The sequence below is a fragment of the Passer montanus genome, unplaced genomic scaffold (assembly GCF_014805655.1).
Source record: "Passer montanus isolate IOZ18808 unplaced genomic scaffold, ASM1480565v1 scaffold111, whole genome shotgun sequence".
NCBI lineage: Eukaryota > Metazoa > Chordata > Aves > Passeriformes > Passeridae > Passer > Passer montanus.
Genome location: NW_024357725.1, coordinates 372,631 through 393,259, shown reverse-complemented (window position 1 = coordinate 393,259; position 20,629 = coordinate 372,631). Strand labels below are relative to the sequence as shown.

Here is a 20,629-nt window from a genome sequence, read left to right as displayed (position 1 = left end):
ACAGCTCCACTTCCCTCAGGGGGGTCTCTGGGGGTGCAGAGGAGGCTTTAGTCTGTGGCACCCCTGCCCTGTTACGGTGTCAGTGAGAGCAGAGTGTCCGTGTGTCCCCAGCAGGGAGAGGGATGCACCCCATGGCACCCCACCAGAGGGATGTGCCACCTCCCAGCACCGTCCCCAGCAGGGAGAGGGATGCACCCCATGGCACCCCACCAGAGGGATGTGCCACCTCCCAGCACCGTCCCCAGCAGTGGCCCCACAACAGCACAGGACATGGTGCTCCCCAGACACCTCCGTCCCTCAGTGGTCTGCTCAAAGCCATAAATAAAGCTACCTCTACATTGCCTCTGCAGCACCTCCTCTGCTGCTTCCCCAGATCCCCAAACCTGCTCCAGGGTATTGCCAAGGCACATGAAACCAAAAAGCCATGAATTTTCAGAAACTGCCTAATAGAAACCAATATCTGGTTTGTGCAAGGTTCCTAAATGGAAAGTTTTGTCTTGCACTGAACTCAGTGAATCAAAATCACCTGCAGGACAGGACTCAGGAAAAGCCCAAGCCCTGGCATTTCACTGGGAAATATTCAGGAATTTTGCCGCAGTAAGGGAAAAAGTATTTAATTTCTCAAGCACGAATCATAATAAAATGTTAAATACAACCTGGATATTAAATTAAAACATAAAAGTCAAAACACATCAAATCAAAGAGACACATTTGAATTTCCTGGACACTGTCAACAGACAGAAGCCAGAATTATTTGCTTCAATATTCTCCCACCTGAATTTTGGCTCCATGGCTACATGCTGATTCTGATAATGTAGTTTGATAAAAAATACATTTTCCAATGGAAAATTTTACCCTGGTACCCTGTGCCTCCATTACCAGAGTGTCTGATGGATGATGCAGGGGAAAGAGGTGGTGTCGCTCCAGGGCAGGTCCCCAGCAGAGAGGGGAGCAGCCTTGAGATGCTGCCCCACGCTTGGCTTGTGCAGGACCAGGGGAAATGGACCCAGCCTGCGTCCCTTTACGAATGGGAAAGCATTCCCATGGGTTATTAAGCATTTGTGTATGGCTTTGGAAACTGTAGCTGTGTCACCACAATGTAATTATGGATAAACATAAGGCGGGCCATCAGAGAGCAAGGCTGGAAGAAGGGCCCTGTTCCCTTCCCACCCTCTTCCAGCACTCCCTGGGAACGAAGGAGATGGCACTGGGCTGTCTGAGCCATCAGCTGTGCACCAGAGCAGCTCTGCCAACCAGCCCTGGGCACTCCTGGCTTTGCCAAAACCACGCTGGCTGGGGGCCAGGCTGTGCCAAGGCAAGGACTGTGAGAGCTCCCTAGGGACAAAGCACTTCTGACAGCACAAGAGGGAATCAAACCCTGGCTGAGCCCACTCCTGGTTGTCACTGGGCAGCAGCAGTGCAGCCCCAGCTCCTGCAGAGGCATCTGTGGGGCTCCAGCCCCCAGGAGCAAACCCACAGCATCAGAGACAAAAAACAAAGTGGGGAATGGCATGGCCTTGGTTTACTGCTCTGCAGCTCTGTGCTTCTGTGGCAGAGGAAGGGTACCAGGAGATGTGCCTGGCTCACAGAGCATTTAATGAAGGTCCAGCACTTCATCAGGTAGCCATGGAGCCCTGTGAAGCCCATTTCTGCTCTGGATCAGCAGTGCCAAGGGCACCCAGCTGCTGCCAGGGTGTGGAGGGACCAGAGGGCCTCGAGCACCCAGGGCCCAGGACATGGGGATGCCAGGCTGTCCTGCCAGGCAGGGCTCACCACAGGACACTGGTGTGTCCAGCCCCACGTGCTGCTGGCCCAGGGGACCCCCCTGCCCACTGTACAGCCCTACAGCACCAGAGCCCCCTGAGGGGAGCAGAGCCCAGGGATGGCTGCTTTCTGCAAGGCCAGGGCTTCCCCAGGGCCTGCACGCCACCCAGCACAGCCCACGGGCACAGCCTGGCTCCAGCTGCAGAGCAGACAAGGCTAATGCATGCAACACCTGGGAGTCAGGAGTTAAAGAGCAGCTGAGAGGCAGCTCTGTGGCCATCTGCCAGGTGATACAAGCAGTGCTTTCATAATTCAACATGCAATAAAGCGTTAGAGCAAGGTAAGGCCAGCAGCCTGTCTCAGGGAAGGTAATCTTGAGAGCAGGGCTACCACCTGAATCCTCAAGCCTGCAGGTGTGGACGTGCAGAGGGGAAACACAGATGCCCTGCAAGGATCCTGCGGACCTCACTGCAGGATCAGGTTGTCTTAGGCTGGAAATGCAAGATGTGGCTGGGGGTGTCTATTCTGTTTCCCATCTGTTTGAGGTGGGGCAGTTCTCTTCTGTTCATTGGACAATTTTCTTTATCTCTTCCACAACCAATCCTCCCTACAGGAGATCTCTTCTGTTCATGGCCAGTCAGTGTTCCTGCATGGCTGATAAAATTCCATAATCCCACTGGGAGATGCTCAGCCCAGGGGAGGAGACACAGGTAAAAGCAGGTGCTTCTTTAAAGCATTAGATGTTATTGAGATTAATGAGAACAGAAAATAGAGTTGGGCTAATGAAGGCAGCAATGTGAAAACTCCTCAGACCTTTGGGGTCTAGGCTGAATAGGTGGAAAGAAGATTTACCTGAGATCTGCCACTTTCTGTTAGACCCATAGTGCAGAGCACATTTTTCTGTGCTGGGGATTCATCAGCTCCAGCTGCCAGTGAAAGGGACACAGGATGCCTTCCTGAGGTGTTCCTCCAGTTCTGCCACAAGGAAGTGGCTTTCTCTGGACATCATTCCTGCCAAGCACAGTTAGAGGTCCTGGATTTTGTGGCGTCACAAAGCTGGCACTTGGCTGTCCCATCCTGAGGAGCTTTGGAACAGCCTGGGTCTCGCTGGCTGACCTGCCAGACCCAGCCACCATGCTCCCCACTCTCTACAGGCTGCCTTCCTAATCTCTAGCTCTGCTGACCCAACAAAGTGTTGGGACCAGTGGTGACAGAACAGGAAAGAAGGTGGCAGCTGGAAACCATGACTTAAGATTCACCCAGAAATCACTTAAGATACAGCCCAGCATGGGAACCCCAGAGGCCTGACATTGCCCAGCAAAAGGGCACAGGCAGCTCTCCTGCCCAGGGACATGGGAAGCACCAGGAGAGCCTTGGAGGCACAAGGAGGGTTAACTCACAGCCATGGGAGCAGAAAATGAGGTTCCAGTTATTAGTTGATTTATTGGTCTGTCCTCAGTTGGCACTCAGGACTCAGAAGAAAATGTTCCACTCCAAAGCATTAAGCATCTTCAAAGAGCAGAAGCATTAAAAATTGAAATCATAAAATAGACATGTAAATATAGCAGAGGTAAACGGGGCAGCGAGGAGAGGAGGGGAGCAGAGCCAGCCCCAGCCAAGCCTGCAGGGCAAGGAAAGGGCTGTGCCAGGGGGCTGGAGCCATGCTGGGATGGCTGCAGCCCCTCAGGCTGGGGGGAGAGCCTGCAGGGAAGCTCTGGATAGCTTCCCTGAATGACTGCACTGCTCACCAAGATCTGCAGGTTGCACACCAAAGGGCAAAGCTGCCTTGCTGGATGTGTGCAGGAACCTCACCCCACAGCCCCTCACCACCTCCCCTGGCTACACTCCATACCTCTAGGGATTTTCACTCCCCATATCCCACACCAATCCTTCCCAAAATACTTCAAACATGGCAAGAGAGGGGAAGTGAGGCTGCCTGCCAACAGTTCACCTGGTCAAGCAAACCCAGTGAAGTCAATCAGCTCTACATCAGGAGTCACAGCTCAATGGGAAACTAAAGCTTTAGGCAAGGGCTGTTGGTCAAATGCAGCATTTCACAGGGTCAGGGACAAACACTCCCTTTCCTTCTCTCCTAGAGGAGCAGGGCAGAACAGACCCAAACTCCTCTGACCAGCTACCTGCAGGGCAGAGGGATGGTGCCACCCTTCCCAAAGCACCTGCCAAAGCAGAGGGCTGAGCAGCACTGCCCAAACCTGAGGATGGGCTGCTGGAGGTGCTGGTCCCTTCCTGGGCACACAGGAGGGGAAGGAGCCCAAGGTAAGTCACTACCCCTGTGTAAGAGTCCCTTGCTGGACCTGGGAAGTGGGAGCTGAGAACTGCTCCATTGTTGTTCCAGCATCTGGCCCAGCCTAAGGCACCAGCTGCCAGCAGGGGTGGCAAGCCAGGGGAAAGATGTGGAAAAAGGAAAAGGGAGGGTGGGGAGGACACAACACCTCATGTCACAGTGGGAACATGCATCTGGCTGGGGACTGGCATTTGTGGACAAGAGTGTGGCAAACCCACCCTTATGAACACCAGGTGGTGCCCCCTTGTGAACACTGGGCTGCCTGTTGGGACACAACACCTCATGTCACAGTGGGAACATGCATCTGGCTGGGGACTGGCATTTGTGGACAAGAGTGTGGCAAACCCATCCTCCTTATGAACACCAGGTGGTGCCCCCATGTGAACACTGGGCTGCCTGTTGATTATATTATCAGAGCTTCTGCAGATACCAAGCCCTCCCGATTTGCCACTGCTTTTAGGAGGGTGCTGGATGCTCAGCCCCTCTCCAAACCCACTGTGCTCAAGGGCCTTGAACCTCCATGTGCAGGAAGTAAAACCCCTTCAAGGACCAGCAAACCAGCCAAACGTGCAGCAGCCACACCAGTGGTCAGATGAGCTCCTAAGCTTTCAGACCTCTGGAAGCACAACCATCATCTTGGGAAAGGTCTCCAGTGAGGAACTGGGAAATTACCACATCCTCCAGAGTGTTGGAGTCCCCAAAGGGCCCCATCCCACGTGGGATGGTCAGCAAGAGGGACCCACCACCACTGCCCCTCACCACTCTCTGGCACAAACCCAGCTCTCTTGGCACCCATACCTGCTTTTCCTCTACACACAATTTTTCCTTAATTGGGAGCTTGTTAATTATCGCAATACTTTGCAGAGGAAATAAACAGCAATTAGAGAAATAAGTGGTATTTTTATTCCCTGGCACTCTGGCAGAGCTCTGTGACGCCTCCCATCCCTCGCTCCCACACGGGCACATGTTGCTGCCTGCTCCGGCGTCGCTGCCCGAGTGCTCTGCTCCGTCTGTTCCCCACGAGCAGGGCACTGTGCTGGTGGGCTGCCTTGCTCTCCCCCGGGGAGGAAGCGTTACTGTGTGAAAGCAGCAGGCTGTCCCACTCTAATCTGTTTTAAAAGTCATAAATTGCTGAGAAAAGCCAGTTTTCCTGCACAACAGAAGGTTAGCGTGTTTAAAGAGAGCACTGGAACTGTTTTTATTAATCAGAACTGCCATAAAGAAAGCATTTTAATTAACATAATTATCCTGTTTGAGAGAAGCAGCCCATACCTCACAGATACTTTTCAAACTAAAGATGCGGGCTGTCACAGTCAGTCATAATTAAGCAAAATGAGCTGGTTTTCCTTGCTCTACGTCTGCCTCTTTCCAGCCACATGCTCCCCCTTTCCTCTTACACTGAATACAAGGCAAGTAGAGACAACATCATGGGGGTGGCAGGGCAGGTCTCCATCCCTGCATCTCAGCCTCCAGCATGGAGCAGCTGGGGTTAATCTCCACCCGAGCCAGCGGTGCCAGCTCTGGGCACCGACCAAGCTGCAAACCATCAACCTGGAAGATGGAGGTGGCTATAAAAACCCACAAGATCTGTACGACTCTGTTTGCAGCACAGTCTCACAGTCAACAGATAAAAGATTTATTCTCATTGAAAAAGACAAAAAGAAAACCATAAAAAGCCTGGCACTGGGCTGCCCGCCAGCACCGAGAGAGAGGAGCGGGTAGAGGGAATAAAAGCTGGCACGGGCAGGCAGCTGTGTGGGTCTGGGTTTCTCTGAGCATCCCAGACACAAAGCTGGCCCCTGGAGGGCAGAGATTCAACCAGGAACTGCAGCCTTCAGCAGCAGCCCTCGTCCTTCTCCTCCTGCCTGTTTCTGCCTGCAGCATGAGGCTCCACTACAAGCCTTAGGCAGCACCTTCCATTCCTCCCAACACAGTAAGAGGCTCAGTAGCTCCCTTGGCACAACGCTGCCCACCCTTTGCTCCCAGTGCTGATGTCCCCCTTCCACAGGGCAAGATGGGGCACACAAAGCAATCAGGCATCACCTCCAAACCCGATGTTGGCTGCTTCAGCCGAGACATCCTGCACCTCCTGTGCACCTCTAGTGTCCTGCAGCAGGACACAGACCTTTGGCCAACCAGCCAAAATCCCTTAATGGCAGCACCATTCAGTATTTCAACAGGTACTTTCAAGAATGCTCTGCTGTTTGGCAGAATGTGCAGTGTATTAGACTGTTAACAATCTGTGGTTTTAATTAAAACCTCCTTTTTTTATAATAGATGGTTCTGAGTTGATGGGTTTGCCCTGATATAGCACAGCACTCCTGGAGAGGCTCGTGTCACGTCCTTCATTCACACCCAATGTCATCTCAAAGGGACCAAAGTCACCATGCTGAGCTCTCAGCCCCGTGTCCCCAAGGACTGCAGGGACAAGGACACCCATCCTGCCCACACAGCACCCAGTGCTGGGTGTCACCACCCTGAGGCAGCCCACATTCCCTTACTGCCAGTCAAGAGCTACCTGCAGCTAGAACAAGGCAAAAAAATTTGAAAAGAGGTATTTTTAGATCTTTTTTCCCTTTTTTGTTGGCGTGGTTTCCTTAAGAAAACAAGTCTTGTGCCATCACGTGCTCCACGTGTTGTCTGTCTACCCTAATTACTCTCTGACCCAGCAGTCAAATTCAACAGCTTGTGAGTGACAGCTGAGAATCTCAAAGTTATTAAATTCCTGGAGGTTTCATGGAAATAGCCAGGCAGACAGAGTGGAGAGGTCTTCCTCCGCTCAGCTAAGCCAGGCTGCAGCAGGAGCCTGGGTCTTGCAAGGCACCAGAGGATCCACATCGGAGAAAGGAAAAGCACAAAAGCCCTGATGATGCAAGGAAAAGGATGAATCAGAGGATGTAGCGTGCTAGATATTGAAATCGGTCAATCTTCAAGTATTAGCCCCTGGAAAAGCAGCCTTCTGTAGTGCTGAGTGGCGTGTTAGCAACCTGTTTTCAAACAGGAAACACAATTTCCATGGGAGAATCAGGTTTTCTGGATGGAAGAATTAAAATATTCAGGGGGAAAAAAATCATCAAGCACACTTTTCTTCTTTGCTTCAACACAGACTGACACATTTCAGGTGGCTAAAAAGACATCTGGGACCCACCACAGAAAGTCTAGAAGCCTCTCCTGCATCACATTTTGCTGGGCAGGGGTCAGAAGTCGTGTCAGCCTGCTCCGGGTGCCCCAGGAGAGCTGGCCAGGGCCATGGAGCACAATGAGAGCACAGAGCAGAGGCAGCAAAGGGAGAGCACAGAGGGCAAAGCCTGGGGCTGGCTGCTGTGGAGGGCTTTGGGCGGCGCATGGGAGGGTTTTATTTCTACCCAGAGTATGAAGCACCCACTTAGAGACGTTTCAAGACCTACTTGTAAGACCAAATAAAAATATCTCTCCTGGCTCTCGACTGTGAGATCTGGGAAGGAGGCTTCCAAAATTGGGTTCTCTCCCTGCCTGCGCAGAGAACGGGGTTGTGACACCGCAGAGAAGCTGTTTGTAGGTCTCCGTGGGCAGGCCAGCAGGCAGGCAGCCTCGCCCTCCCTCCAGCAGGGCATCTGCCTTGCCCAGCTCCCGGTCCCCGGCAGAAACAGGGCTCCTGGCGCTCGGGGGCACTGCAGTGGCTCTGGCAGCCGTGTCCCCTCCTGTCCCTGTCCCTGTCCCTGTCCGGACAGACCCCGCAGGGCCGGGCCGCCTTCCCCGCACCGCCGCTCCCCTCGGCACAAACCAAAGCTGCGGCGGGATGCGGCGACGCTTCTGAACTCCTTAGCAGGGAAATGTTAATGAGCGCTGAGCCGAGGGTGAGAAAAGCCCTTAATCGCATTAGTGGGCTGCCAGAGCTGATGAGCGTCCCACAACCAGCCGGAGCGGCACGGGAGCGGCCGGGAGAGCCGGACCGCGACCGCTCGGGGAAGGGGGAAAACAGCCCCCAAAGCCACGCTGATCCCTGCTGAACCTTAGGAAAACACCTCCTGCGAGCTGATGGTGCCCACGCCATGGGGCTGCGGGATCCCATCCCGCCCATGCCATGCTGCCGGCATGGGATGCTGTGCAGGAGCATCCGTGTGTGCCCGCAGCCGCGAGGGTCCGGGCTTCCCCTGCGTGAACAAGTCACGCGGCAGGTTGTATACTGGGAGCTCGGTTTGGAGCTTGTGTAACTCTCCCGTGTTTTTCTTTTTATGTTTGTTTTTTTTTGTTGTTGGTGGGTTTTTTTGTTTATTTTTTTTTTTTTCCTTTTTTTCTTTTTTTCCCTTTACGCAGCCAGGAAAGTGCCATATAAAGTGTAAGTATAAAAATAACGATTTTTCCTCAGCTAAGCAGCCACGTGAGCGGCTCCGCTTGCGCCGCCCTGCCTCTCGAACGCTGTGTGCACACACATGTGTGCTGCTCCGTGACACACCGGGACATTTGTTATGGTGACAGCCTGCCGCTCCCCCTTGGGGCGAAATGTGGTTTAATTTTTAGTATAACCTTAAAAAAGGAGACTAGCAAAGCTGCTCTTCCATAAATTTTGTAAGTGACATTTATTTCTCGGTGCATTATCACTAGTGATGGACAAATCCGGAATTTGGGGGAGCAGCCATCTTCTCCTGCCAGCTCCAGTGTGATGAGGTGGTTATCACACTGGAGCTCAGCTCAGGTATGGCCTGGAAAACCTCCAGATGCTGAGCCCTCTTCTCCCTTCAACATCTCAGCACAAAATGTAGCCCCTATGTGCCTTAGGGGGCTCTGCGTACTTCTTTTGGTGTCTGGAGACCCAGTCTCTAAGGAGGCTCCCATGGGCTGGATACCAGCAGTAACACAGCAGAGTTTCCCACCCAGTCTCACCAGCTCAGCCCATGAAAGCATCTCTGAGGTGCTCACATCCCTGCCCATCCTGGCTGAGGGATGATGAGTTTGCTTCAAGAGCTCAACAGATCTTCCTGGCCACAAAGGTGAGCTCCCTGCTACCTAAGCCTGCCAAGTCTCAATTTGAATAAATATAAAAGATATCAACAGATGGATGTTTAATGACAGGGACTAGAAATCAGGCTCTGCAGAGTCACACCTGGTTATTTCAGGTTATTTCAGCTCCCTGGAGCTGGCTTTGGGGCGTGCCAGGGAGGCTGGTGCTGCCAGCTCTGTCCAAAGTGCAGTGGTTCAAGGAAACACAAACCATTCCAAACCCCACACAAACCATGCACAGCCCCTCTCAAACCATGCCCAACCCCCAAAGGCTGAGCTCAGAGGAGCCCAGCTGGGGATTCACAGCACAGTCCTCTCCAAAATGTGGGTGCAGGGGTTTTGCACCACTGCAGGGTGGTGCCAGGGTGAAATACCATTATCTGTGTCTCGACAGAGGAAAATGCAAGATGCCACGAAATCCATTACATCCATATGATTCTACAAGAGACAGAGGGACAGGAGATGTCCAATTTACTACCCTGGGTCTGGACTAGACCCAAAGAAACTCTTCCAGTTCCTTCACACTGACAAAAGGTCAAAGGAGAAGTTGTTAATGGATAGCAAAGTCTGATGTAATTTGTGGCACAGTTATCTGCACCTAGGAAAGAGCAGGCTGGTGTCAGCCCTCCCACAACAAGTGTTGCCCTGCCTGCTGGCACACAGGGATCTCTAGAGTCAGTTACTTCCCTAGGAAGGGAACAAGTCCTTTGAGAACTGTACTCTGAGTCCTAAAAGACTTGGGCACCTCCAAGTGCAAAGTGCTTCAAAACAGCCACAACAGGCTCTCCCCACACCCTCACAGAGTCTGGAAAAGCCTTTTCTCTGGGCAGACAAGTGCTTCCCTCTGCTGAGGTGGCTCAGTATCCTTGGAGCATCCCCTGTGCTCCTGGGGATGCCTCTCTCTGCCATTCCTGAGCGGTGTTTGGGCTCCCTCCCAGCCCAGGGGATGGTGAATGCTGAGCAGAGCCAGCAGTGCCTGCCCAGGCCTGACTCTAGCAGGAGGTCCTGCCCTGTCCCAGCCACCTCTGTGAGGGCTGGGACTGACCTTCAGCACTCCTCCTCACACAGCCCAAGCAAAGGCATCTCTTGGAGTCTCCCAGCATCGATGTCCTCTGCTCCAGGCTCCCCAGGAGCTCTGCCTTCCACCCTCTCCACCCGTTCTCTGGAAACCCGAGCTGTAATTTCCTAGGCCGTGTGACCAATTCCTGCTCTGGTGTCACCACACAACTCCAATTCCCCATGTCACATCTCAGCTGCTTCCCAGCTCCTCCCTGGCCTCTCCACTCAACACCAGGCACAAGCCAGTCATGTTTTGGCAAAGGAGTGCCTACAAAACCTCAGCTGCAGCCCTGACTTAAAAAAATAAGAGCACAGGGAAAAAATAAGGCAGCCCCAACAAGGCTGAGCAGCGCTGACCACCAGGACCCATCATCATGCCACCAGGGTTAGGGGTGGCACCCATGGGAGCTCTTGCCTTGGAGCAGCTCACTCTGAACATGCAGCTGAGAACTGTAACTCTTCCTCTGTGCTGTCTGAAAGCTGCATCATCCCCCAAAGGCCCTGGGGGAGTTGAAATAAGGATGAACATCAGGTCAGACGTGTCTCCTGCTCACAGGCATGCACACATCTGCCTCTCCAAAGAGCCTGGAAACAGAGTCACAAGCACAGCCCAGCCCCAAAATCCACTCTGAAGCCTGCAGGTGAGGAGGGAGGAGAGCTCCCGGGTCAGCACAGCAGGCTGCAGGGTCTGAGGACGAGGCTCAGAGATGCTCAGACCAAGCTTTCCACTGTCTCTTGCTCTGCTGCCCATGACTGCTGGTGCCCAGTGGCCAGAGACCCCACGGGGCCCTCACAGGCACAGGAGACCAAAACACCCCTTCTCCCTCCTCAAAACACCATGTTTATCTGTGCACCAGCTTATGGCTGATCTAAGGGAGCCCATGCCCTTGTAAGTTAAGATTTAAAGTTTTAACAAAAGCTTTACACTGTTTTGTCTGGGCAAGCTGCTGGGAGCACCAGCAGCTCAATTTTATTGACAAAAGCCTCTTTTCTCTAAAAACATGGGACCAGTTTCTCCCCATGAAAGCAAAACATGAGCAACACAGAGCTTCAGACTGCCCAGGACAACAGTTTTCCAGCATTTCTGCCAGGCTGTGAGGAAGAAACCCACATCCAACAACATCTGCAAAGAGAGTTGCTGTGAAACCCTTAAGACACCAGTGGGCAGAGCAGGTTTCCAGCCTCTTCCAGCAGCTGGGAGCGCAGCAAAGGATGCCACCAGTCACTGTACAGGGCATCTGTGTGTTGCTTTGCTTTGCTGTCCATTATTCTGCACCCCCAAGGAAGCACCTGCTGTGCTGCCCGCAGCCCCCTGCAGTTCCAGAGAGCAGCCCCAGTGGATCTCCTCCAAGGTGCTCCCATCGACTGTGGGGGGACAAAGCAATGAGGAAGCAGACAAGGAATGCATGACTTTCCCATCGTGCAGGGACTGCTGGGATTTGCTGGAAGGCATCCAATTAGTTAACGAGCACTCCAGAGCTGAGTCTGGTCTGGAATTAGTAATTAATTACCACAAGACAAGCAAGAGTGAATATATTGGAGAAACCCACGTCTGTCCTGGGGACGAACTTAGGAGAAGAGAGTTTGCCCAGCAAACCCACACTGAAGTGGAGAGGAGCAGCTGGCAAGCAGGATGATGTGGATCCCAGGAAGATGCACAACACCAGGAGCGAACATCACAACTGGCCCCATCCTTGACATCCTGTACCAGAAACTGGCCCTGGAGCTGGTTCTCCATGCTGATCCCAGCCCATCACAGGCACCGCGGGCACAGCCAGTGAACGCTTTGCTTCTGATGAGCAAAACTGAATGAGACACATCAGCCTGGCTGGCTGCCTCCTGCTTCCACCATCCACAAAGACCATAGCTTTGGAAATCCTGGATAATTCCCTCATATTCATTTCCTTCATTAGTCTTCTGCTCCGGGTTCCCGAGCACGCTCCAGTGCAGGAGGACTCAGCTTCCAGGTCCGAGGTGCCTTGGAGGAGCCGGGCTGTCGCCAGCAGCATCAGCCCTCCTGGGCACCAGCAATCTCCCACTAGGTTCTCCTCGTTGAAAATCAGTGGCTGAGCTCTGGGGAGGAGGAGAATGTGTCCTCCTGAGCATTCAGTCCCAGGCCTCACAGCTCCTTGTCACCTCTCCAGAGCATGTCCCCATGCGGCAGGAGCTGCGGAGCAGCGCTGCGTCCAGCCCCTGTGATAAATTAGCCAGGGATTCAGGCATTTCGGTGCAGCTGCCTCATCCTCTGCCAGCATGACAATGTGATTAATTTTGGGTGCAGATGAAGCTCGTTTATCAGAGGCACGTGGTGGCTGCGCAGGCTGCAGGGGCGTGCGGGGAGCCCCGGGGTGCAGGGCAGAGCGGGAGCCGAGGCAAAAGGCAGGAGGCAGGGAGGGAGAGTGAAGAGCCGAGCCCAGGGCTCCTCTCAGGAAGGCTGTTTGCCACGTTGGCTCATGATTAAGCATGCTGGGGAAGAAGAGCCCGTGTGGGAAGAGAGCTTTTATCTCTGCTAACACACATGGCCACGTCTGGGGAGAGATGTGCAATGGGAGGGGTGTAAGAGGATTGGGGAGAAGAATCCATGAGCTGATTACGTTGTGTCAGGAGAGGCAGTTCTACCACCATGGCCACTTCTCCCCCACTGCCCCCTCCTCCAAGTCGTTTTCCACTTTCTCCCCTTTTTGGAGGACCAGTGGGTTCTGTCTTGCCTGTTTCCACTCTGAAGCTATAGACACTTGCTTTTCGCTGTTGGAGGGAGTGTGGCCAGAGCTGTTCCTGCAGGAATTGTCTGGGAAGACAAAGCTTTATGTTCACTCCCCTATGTAACACAGCCCTGACCCAGAAAAATCTCTTGATTGGTTCATCAACCTCTTGGCTGGAGTTTCTCCATGTGCTGGAACATGGCAGTGCTGCTTCCTCAACACAGCACAGCTCTCCCAAGGGCCTGAGCTGCTCCCAGCGGAGACCGCCAAGGTCACGAGCAAAGCATCACGGATGAGGAGTCTCTGCACAGTACAGGAGTGAGGAACAACTTTTGGGGTAAGCTCACATCATGCCCAATGCCCCCCGGTGAGATGGATGCACAAGGAGAAGACATCAGGGCAGTTCCCTAGGCACCAGGATCCACAATCTTCGTTTGCCCCTGCCATGCTTAGATATGCCCCAGACAGTGGTGTCCCTGTCATAGAACAGCTCTGTCTCAGAGCAAGATCATGCCAGCAGCACCCCAAAAGCCTGAGATCACCATAATAATCCTCTCTTCAATAATTTTAGGCCCCAAGTAGTGAACCATTGCAGCTAAAGAAAAGAAAACCCTTCAAGTTCAATAAGGCCACGCAACCTGCGACATCATTGGCAAATCCTTGAGCACATGGCTGATGTCAATGCCTTCCATGGGACTTAATTATCAAACCAACAGATAGCATCAAACAAAGAGGCTGCTTTTTTGATAAATACATACTTTTTAAAAAAAAAAACACATCAAGAGGACAAAGGTGAAGATGACACAATACTTGGTAGCCACACTGATTGCGAGACACCTCTGCTAATTTACCTTGGCACAGAACCAGGACCCTTTCTGCTGGGTTAAAGGTAAGGTTAGAAAACCCATGGGGACTTTAGAAGAGTGAAAACATCAAACACTGAATGGCACAGGGACCTGAGCCTGAGAAAGCCCAGAAATGTTATCCTTCTACCCACTGGTCCCTCAGGAGAGTCAGCTGGGTGGCTGGTGGCAGAGAGGGTGGCCTGAGAGGAGCACATTCATTCCTGGAAAGGTCACAGGTGACAACACTAGCTTGCAGCCAGGACTGCAGCTTCTGACATTCACATTTCTTCCAGGGCCTACATGTTCCTTAAGCCTGGCTCCTCTGCAAAGGTCCCCAGGCAGGTTGTGCTCTCTTCCCACCCATCAGTTCACCTTCTTATTTTTCCAAAGGCCCCCTGAGTCACACCTAGTGGAAATATTTCCCAGCTTGTATTAAAATCATCCTGCCAATCACCAAAGTTTTCAGTCCCCATCCAACAAAGATTGCCCAGCAAGGATTAAAGATGCGCACACCGTTTCCCTTCATGGACCATGGGAGGGCACTGATAGACATAGCTCAGTGTATTTTCACACACAGGGGAAATCATTCTGGGGCGAAGTGCAGCAGGAACTGGCTCCTTAACAGGGACACACTCAGGCTCTTCCACCTGCCTGGGGAGCAGTGGTGGTGCCCAGCCCCAGTGCCCTCAAAACCCACGCGACGCTTTCGCAACAGACGGGGACTCAGCGAGGAGAAAACACAACTGCACTTACCAGAGCTGAAATCCTACAAGGACCTGCTGGTGAGGCGAGGAACCTGGAAAGGAAGAGAAGAAGAGATGTGGTTCAATGGGTTGGCTGTGGACAGCAGTAGGGGAATGTTGGTGTGGCCCAGCCCTGAAGGCGTGGATGGGGCTGTTGTGGTGAACACCCCATGTGTGGAGACATGAGGCTTGACTATGAAGAAGAGATGTGGTTCAATGGGTTGGCTGTGGACAGCAGTAGGGGAATGTTGGTGTGGCCCAGCCCTGAAGGCGTGGATGGGGCTGTTGTGGTGAACACCCCATGTGTGGAGACACGAGGCTTGACTAGTTCAGAAGGTTGCTTCATTATTTTATGACATATGTATATTAAAATACTACATAAAAACTATACTAAAAGAATAGAGAGAAAAAAGAGATCAGAAGGTTACAAAGAACAAGAATAGAATAAAATGCATAATAAAAATCCTGTGACTGCTCACAGCCTCGGCACAGGCGGCTGTGATTGGTCACTAATTGAAAACAATCCACATGGACCAATGGAAGATGCACCTGTGGCATTCCACAGCAGCAGAGAGTTATTGTTGACATTTCTTTCCTGAGGCCCTCAGCTCTCAGGAGGGGAAAAATCCTAGCAGAGGATTTTTCATAAAATATCATTGTTACATGGGGCAGCACATTCAAACAGGTCACCTACCCTTGCACTGCACCAGGACCATCTAAATTGATCAGGGCCACCTAAATCCACCCAGCCCCGCTTGCCACCCTCTCCAGGTGCTCAGCTGGTGCTGGCAGAGCTACAGCTGCTGCACACAAGAGGAATTCACCACGGGATTAAGGAGCCATTTCCATCATTACCGTCCTGGTATGAACACTGGGCTGCCCCATCAATGTTCCACTCTCATCAGCTCCTGCAGCACACCCTGCAAATCTGCGCAAAGGAGTCACAACAATCCACCTGAGAAACCATAAATATCTGTGAAAAATCTCCCCATAAATCCACAGGAAGGGGAATTTATGGTGCTTTCTTTGGGGATTTCTCTGGATGTTCCCTATTAAGCCGTTGTGCTTGTTTGCATAAGTATTCCTCAGACAGTCAAGTCTTCTCTTCCATCAGTTATCAGCTCTGCAAACAGGAGCAGCACCAAGCGTGGGACATACAAACACCCAGCTGTAAAGATGAGGGACTGGCTCCTCACCTTGTGAAGAAATAAAGGGTATTAATTGCTTAGTGCAACCACGGCACACTCCCAGCAAGGCCAGGGTGAACTGGCAGCCCTGACATGTACAGAACAACTGAGAAAAAGGAAACGAGCCAAAAAACTCTCGCTATGCTCTCAGGGTATGCCACACAATGGCAAAGCTATGGAAAGAATGAGGATTTTTCACATCATTGGGGGAAAAATTATCAAGTGGAGAAGAAATACACAAGTGCTGGAATCAGCTCCAGCTACCCAGAGAAATTGCTGTAATGTACTGTCCAGCCACATACCAAGGCCACTACTGAAATATTGGGAAGGAAGTGCCTTGCCTGATATAGCAGCAATGAATGCATTTGTTAGTGATAATACATCAGTTACCAGGCTGGGTAGAAGCCTTTCCCACAAGAAGGGTTGACACAGGGCCTCCTTATGAAGGTAATACCCACTTAAGACACTTGCTGGTCTCATCTGATGAATGGTTGACACAATGCATTGTATATATGCAGGAGGGATTAGAAAATACCAGAATATGCTCAATGGTATCAGCCCACACCTCTGGAAATACAGGTCCATGACACACAACCTGGAGATTACATTTTAATTAACATGTTCTCATGAAAATACAAACTGGAACCCAAGTGGGAAGCACCATATACCATCTTACTATGTTCCTATTTTGCTGTTAAAAGTTTAGGAAAAGAAAGATGGATACAGCATTCTCCCATCAAGCAGGTGGTAACTAGCCAGCCAGCTGAAAAATGACTGACTCCTGGGAAAACTCTCACAATAGCTAAGAATGAATGGGACATTTCACTACTTTTGGTATTATTGACTCTGTTACTGCTACAGCATAGCTAAGGATAAAACTGATGGATGATCCGGATTAGCGGAAAGTTAACAAATCCAAAGGGAAGGTAGTTTTCCTAGATTATATAGGAACAAGGTTCCCAGTTCCTGAAACACCTACAGGAAGGCTCTTGCTTTCTGGGGTCCATCAGATAAGGTTTATAATTTAGCCTGGGTAGAGGTAAGCAGAAGGACAGATCTCATTGCCTTGGTAATAGGGAAGGCTCTTGCTTTCTGGGGTCCATCAGATAAGGTTTATAATTTAGCGTGGGTAGAGTAAGCAGAAGGACAGGTCTCATTGCCTTGGTAATACCAGCTGCTGCTCAAGACTTAATACCAGTTGTTGTGTGAGGACAGATAATAGTTTAAGGAGTAACAGTGTACAATTAACATCACTTGTGAAGTGTTGACCCTTTCCCTGCTCATCCCCCTTCAAAGCAAACAGAGAGGGATGCAACCAGTATTACAGGGACAGGATTGGGAGTCCTAAATGGTATAGATGTTGAAGTGCTCCTAAATAAACTAAGTGCAACAACAAGTGATTTAAGCAAATTAGAGCACCCATTGAGATCCTCTCTATTAGCACTGGGGACTAATCAATGGCTCTTTTCTGATATATTGCCTCTGTGGGAGAAAATTAATGAGAAAGACCACTGGCTGATTGTAGAGGCACTTGGAATGGTCCAGGGCAATCTTTCACCAGCTCTTAGATGTATCCACACTCAACTGCACTTCACAGTGGCAGCAATTACAAGGGTAGGCAAACACAGCACCTTACACACAGAGGTTTGAAAAGTAGCTTGGGACAACACAACTAGAAAAGTATTTCAATCCTGGTGGTCTTTGGCCAATTATGACCCCATTAAGAACAAGGTGGCAGTTTCTGTCTTAATAATAATATGCTTCAGTGTACAGCACATAGCCAATTGTTGCACTAAACCACAACACAATCATCCTCTTTCCCATAGAACATAAAGTATGGGCACCACAAAGTGGGCACAGGTGGCAAACAGTATATGGGAACAAGGATTCAACTGTAACACCTTTAAACCCCAAGACATGTCTTGACACTGAGCAAATTGTTTGTCATTTTGAAACACATGCAGATGAAATCCCTGCAACTGCACTTATATATATTGGAAAAGGATATGTTTTCTTAAGGACCCTTTGTGGTTTTCTATTAGTAGGTGATATTATTGCAGATACAAGTAATCATTTGAATATTTGCATTTGTAACTTTAGTGGAATTATAGGGTATGATTTTAATTATACAGCTCCTGTTACGTCCTGCCAGTTGTTACAGTCTAATTATACACTAGTTAAAGACTTGTTACCTACTTCAACTGGAATTAATCTTAATGCTGGTAAGAAAATTATCACAACATGATGACTTACATCAAGTATTAAAACATATATGAATTGATACGAAGAAACTATAATCACTGTCCCCCATAATGGGGATGAAATGCATCGTGTGTTCAAAAGAGGAAAAAGAGATGGAGAACACCACTGGTGGGGAGCTCCCGGGGTGGTCACCTACAGCCACAGGAATTTATAACCTCCTGCTCCACCCAGTGGTAATCGTACTAGCTTTGAGTCTATTAGGTCTGGCGCTTGTGATCATTCTGTATATAAGATTATGGAAGCTGATCACGCTTTTTGAAAGGCTTTGCAAGCTTTGCTAAATGTATTAGCAGGGATGCTTAATAAAAACAAAAGGAGGGCTGTAAAGAAGTAAAGGATATTAATTGCTTAGCATAACTTGCTTAGCATTAGTAGCTAAGATGTGCTGAAGCTTTAGGCCCCACTTTGAGCAGATTTCACCCTGCACAGCTTCTGCAAGGCTGCCTGGGTTAATTGCCAGGAGAGCAGGTTGAGTTTCAGCTATGACATTTCTCTGCATGTTTAATGTATCCCTATCATGGCTCCAACGTACTTCTGCATAGATGGGTGGGAGATGAGGGAAAATGAATAACACGTTTTCTTCCAGCATGAAATTGTGAGAGTGTCCTCCACTGAGTGCAATTACAGCGTATATGACTTCTGTAGGCTGGCTAATACTGCTAAGTATACTGGAGATTAAGGGATTTGGGGCTGTAAAGTCCATTTCATCCATCCAGGCCTGAGCAGGGCAATGAGAGCAGGGAAAAAGTCTTGCAGAAACCACTGGACCAAGCAGGGCCTGGCCTGCAGGTGACCATCCCACCACGTCTCCTTGCTGCTCTCAGACCTGTCCCAGGCAGCTCTGAGCTCTGTGGGGGACATGAAGGAGGGTGAATGCACACACCGGGGCCAAAGCACCTGCAGGCACATCCCCAGGGCTGACCCCTCACCAGTGGCTACCAAACCCAGCACATCCCATCAAGGATGCTTCTGAGCCTATGCCAAGCACGGCTGCCATGTTCCTGGATGGCCGAGCCCTCCCCAGGGTGGCATGTCAAGGACACAGGGGAAGAGGGAAGCACTTAAGCAGTCATGGTGCTGCTTCTTAGAGTGCTCAGGAGGCACAGGAGAAGAGCTGTTATCCCTGAGCTGGAGACCTGACAACAACACTGGAACATTTCTGCTTTGGCCGAGGCCGTGGCCTCTCCCTGCCCCATGGAGAGGGAAGATGCAGAGCTTCCCATGGGGCTGAACTGTGCTGCCAGTCCCCAGCCCTGCTGCACCTTGGCTCCTCCTCAGAGACTCGCCCTGGGGGGGCAGGCTGAGCTAATGGGGGGAATACCCCACCCCAGTGCTACAAAAAATGAAGCTTCAAAAATAACTCTCCTATGGAGCCAGCATCCTGCCCAGTTCAGAGCAGCGGAGGCCAAGCCCTGCATCCACTCCTGCCCAGAGGGGAAGCCATGGTAATCTCCCCCCAGTTCTTCTAAACCGATGGAATATGAAGCAGAGCAAATACTGGGTTGTTGTGAGGGCATTGAGGAGTGAAGCAGAGCAAGGAGAGAGCTCTGAGTAGTAAAAGCTGCCCTTATGTTATGAGCTCAGACACAGCCTTGTGCATCCCCAAGCAGCAGAGGAGCCATCTCCACTTTGATCTGAGTTTGATTTAAAATGGAGCATCTCCCTCAGCATCACCCACGGGGCAGCAGTGCAGCAACCTCATTTTCCTCTGCTTTATCCCTTTTGCTACCTGCTGTGTGCCCAAGGTCCCAGGGCCACAGACTCTGGTTCCCTGCTCTCCCTGGCCATGATGTTCTGGGCACAGCCCTCAGCTGTGGGGGCATCCTGCTCCCTCTCTGCTCTGGGGTAGGGATGAGCCAGCACAGAGCCAGGGAAATGAGAACTTGCTGGGGCATAATGCCAATTCAACGCCCATTAACTTCCCACAAATCCTCCTCTCTACAGCCTTATCTTCCTCTGCCACGTCCCCTGGCTCCCCCTCCTCCTCCCAAGCTAATGGTCCTTTTGGATGTGCAGACAAGCTGTGTAGGTACTCTTGGCTGTGCCTGGGAGCCCTTCAATGGCAGTATCTGCTAGGAGACATTCCTGACACCCCTTGGTGACACCCTGAAACCCCAGGCACCCACAGGCCATGGGATTGCCCCACACAGCACAGCTGATGGCCAGATGCTCTCCTGCTCCTGCAGATTGAGTATCAGGCTCTGAATGTTAACTTTTACAGCATGACATATCCCACACCAACCCACACTGCCAGGAGATACCCCAAAGCCATCACCTGATCTGGATGCAAATGATTGTTTAAACACCCCACACAGTCCTGTGCATACGGAATGGATTTACTGTCACTTCTTGTAAAATTAGGAAGGGATAAAACCAAACAGCTGAGCAGCAATGTCTGCTGTGCAGGGGGTGGGGGAGCACCACCAGCCCAGCTCAAGGGCTCTGGCTAGAAAGGGAGCTCCAGAACTAACACCAGCACAGCTCACCATGAGGCATCTTTGCTTGCAGCTTCTGCCCGAAGAGTGGATTTGACCTGGGAGCTCTCCTGACCTGTGGCAGCCTGGCAGAGCTCATTTGAATCAGCTCTCTCTGGAAACAGTCACGTTTCAGTGCTCCTTCACTGCAGGGCAGGAGGGGCAGGAGGGGCAGGAGGGGCAGGAGAGGCAGGAGGGGAAGGAGGGGAAGGAGGGACAGGAGGGGCAGGAGGGGAAGGAGGGGAAGGAGAGGCAGGAGGGGAAGGGGGGGAAGGAGAGGCAGGAGGGGCAGGAGAGGCAGGGATCGG

General features: G+C 51.3%; 1 protein-coding gene across 3 annotated transcripts in view; it reads right to left on the bottom strand.

Annotated features, from left to right (window-relative positions):
• Nucleotides 1-20,629, bottom strand: part of LINGO1 (leucine rich repeat and Ig domain containing 1) — a 158,206-nt gene that overhangs the window by 91,466 nt on the left and 46,111 nt on the right. For 2 of the 3 annotated variants that reach the window (XM_039732162.1, XM_039732172.1), the window contains one exon: nt 14,409-14,451. The gene's annotated coding sequence lies outside the window, so the exon portion shown is untranslated. Of the gene's footprint in view, nt 1-14,408; nt 14,452-20,629 lie in introns of those variants that run through there. The other variant, XM_039732181.1, reaches the window with a different exon arrangement.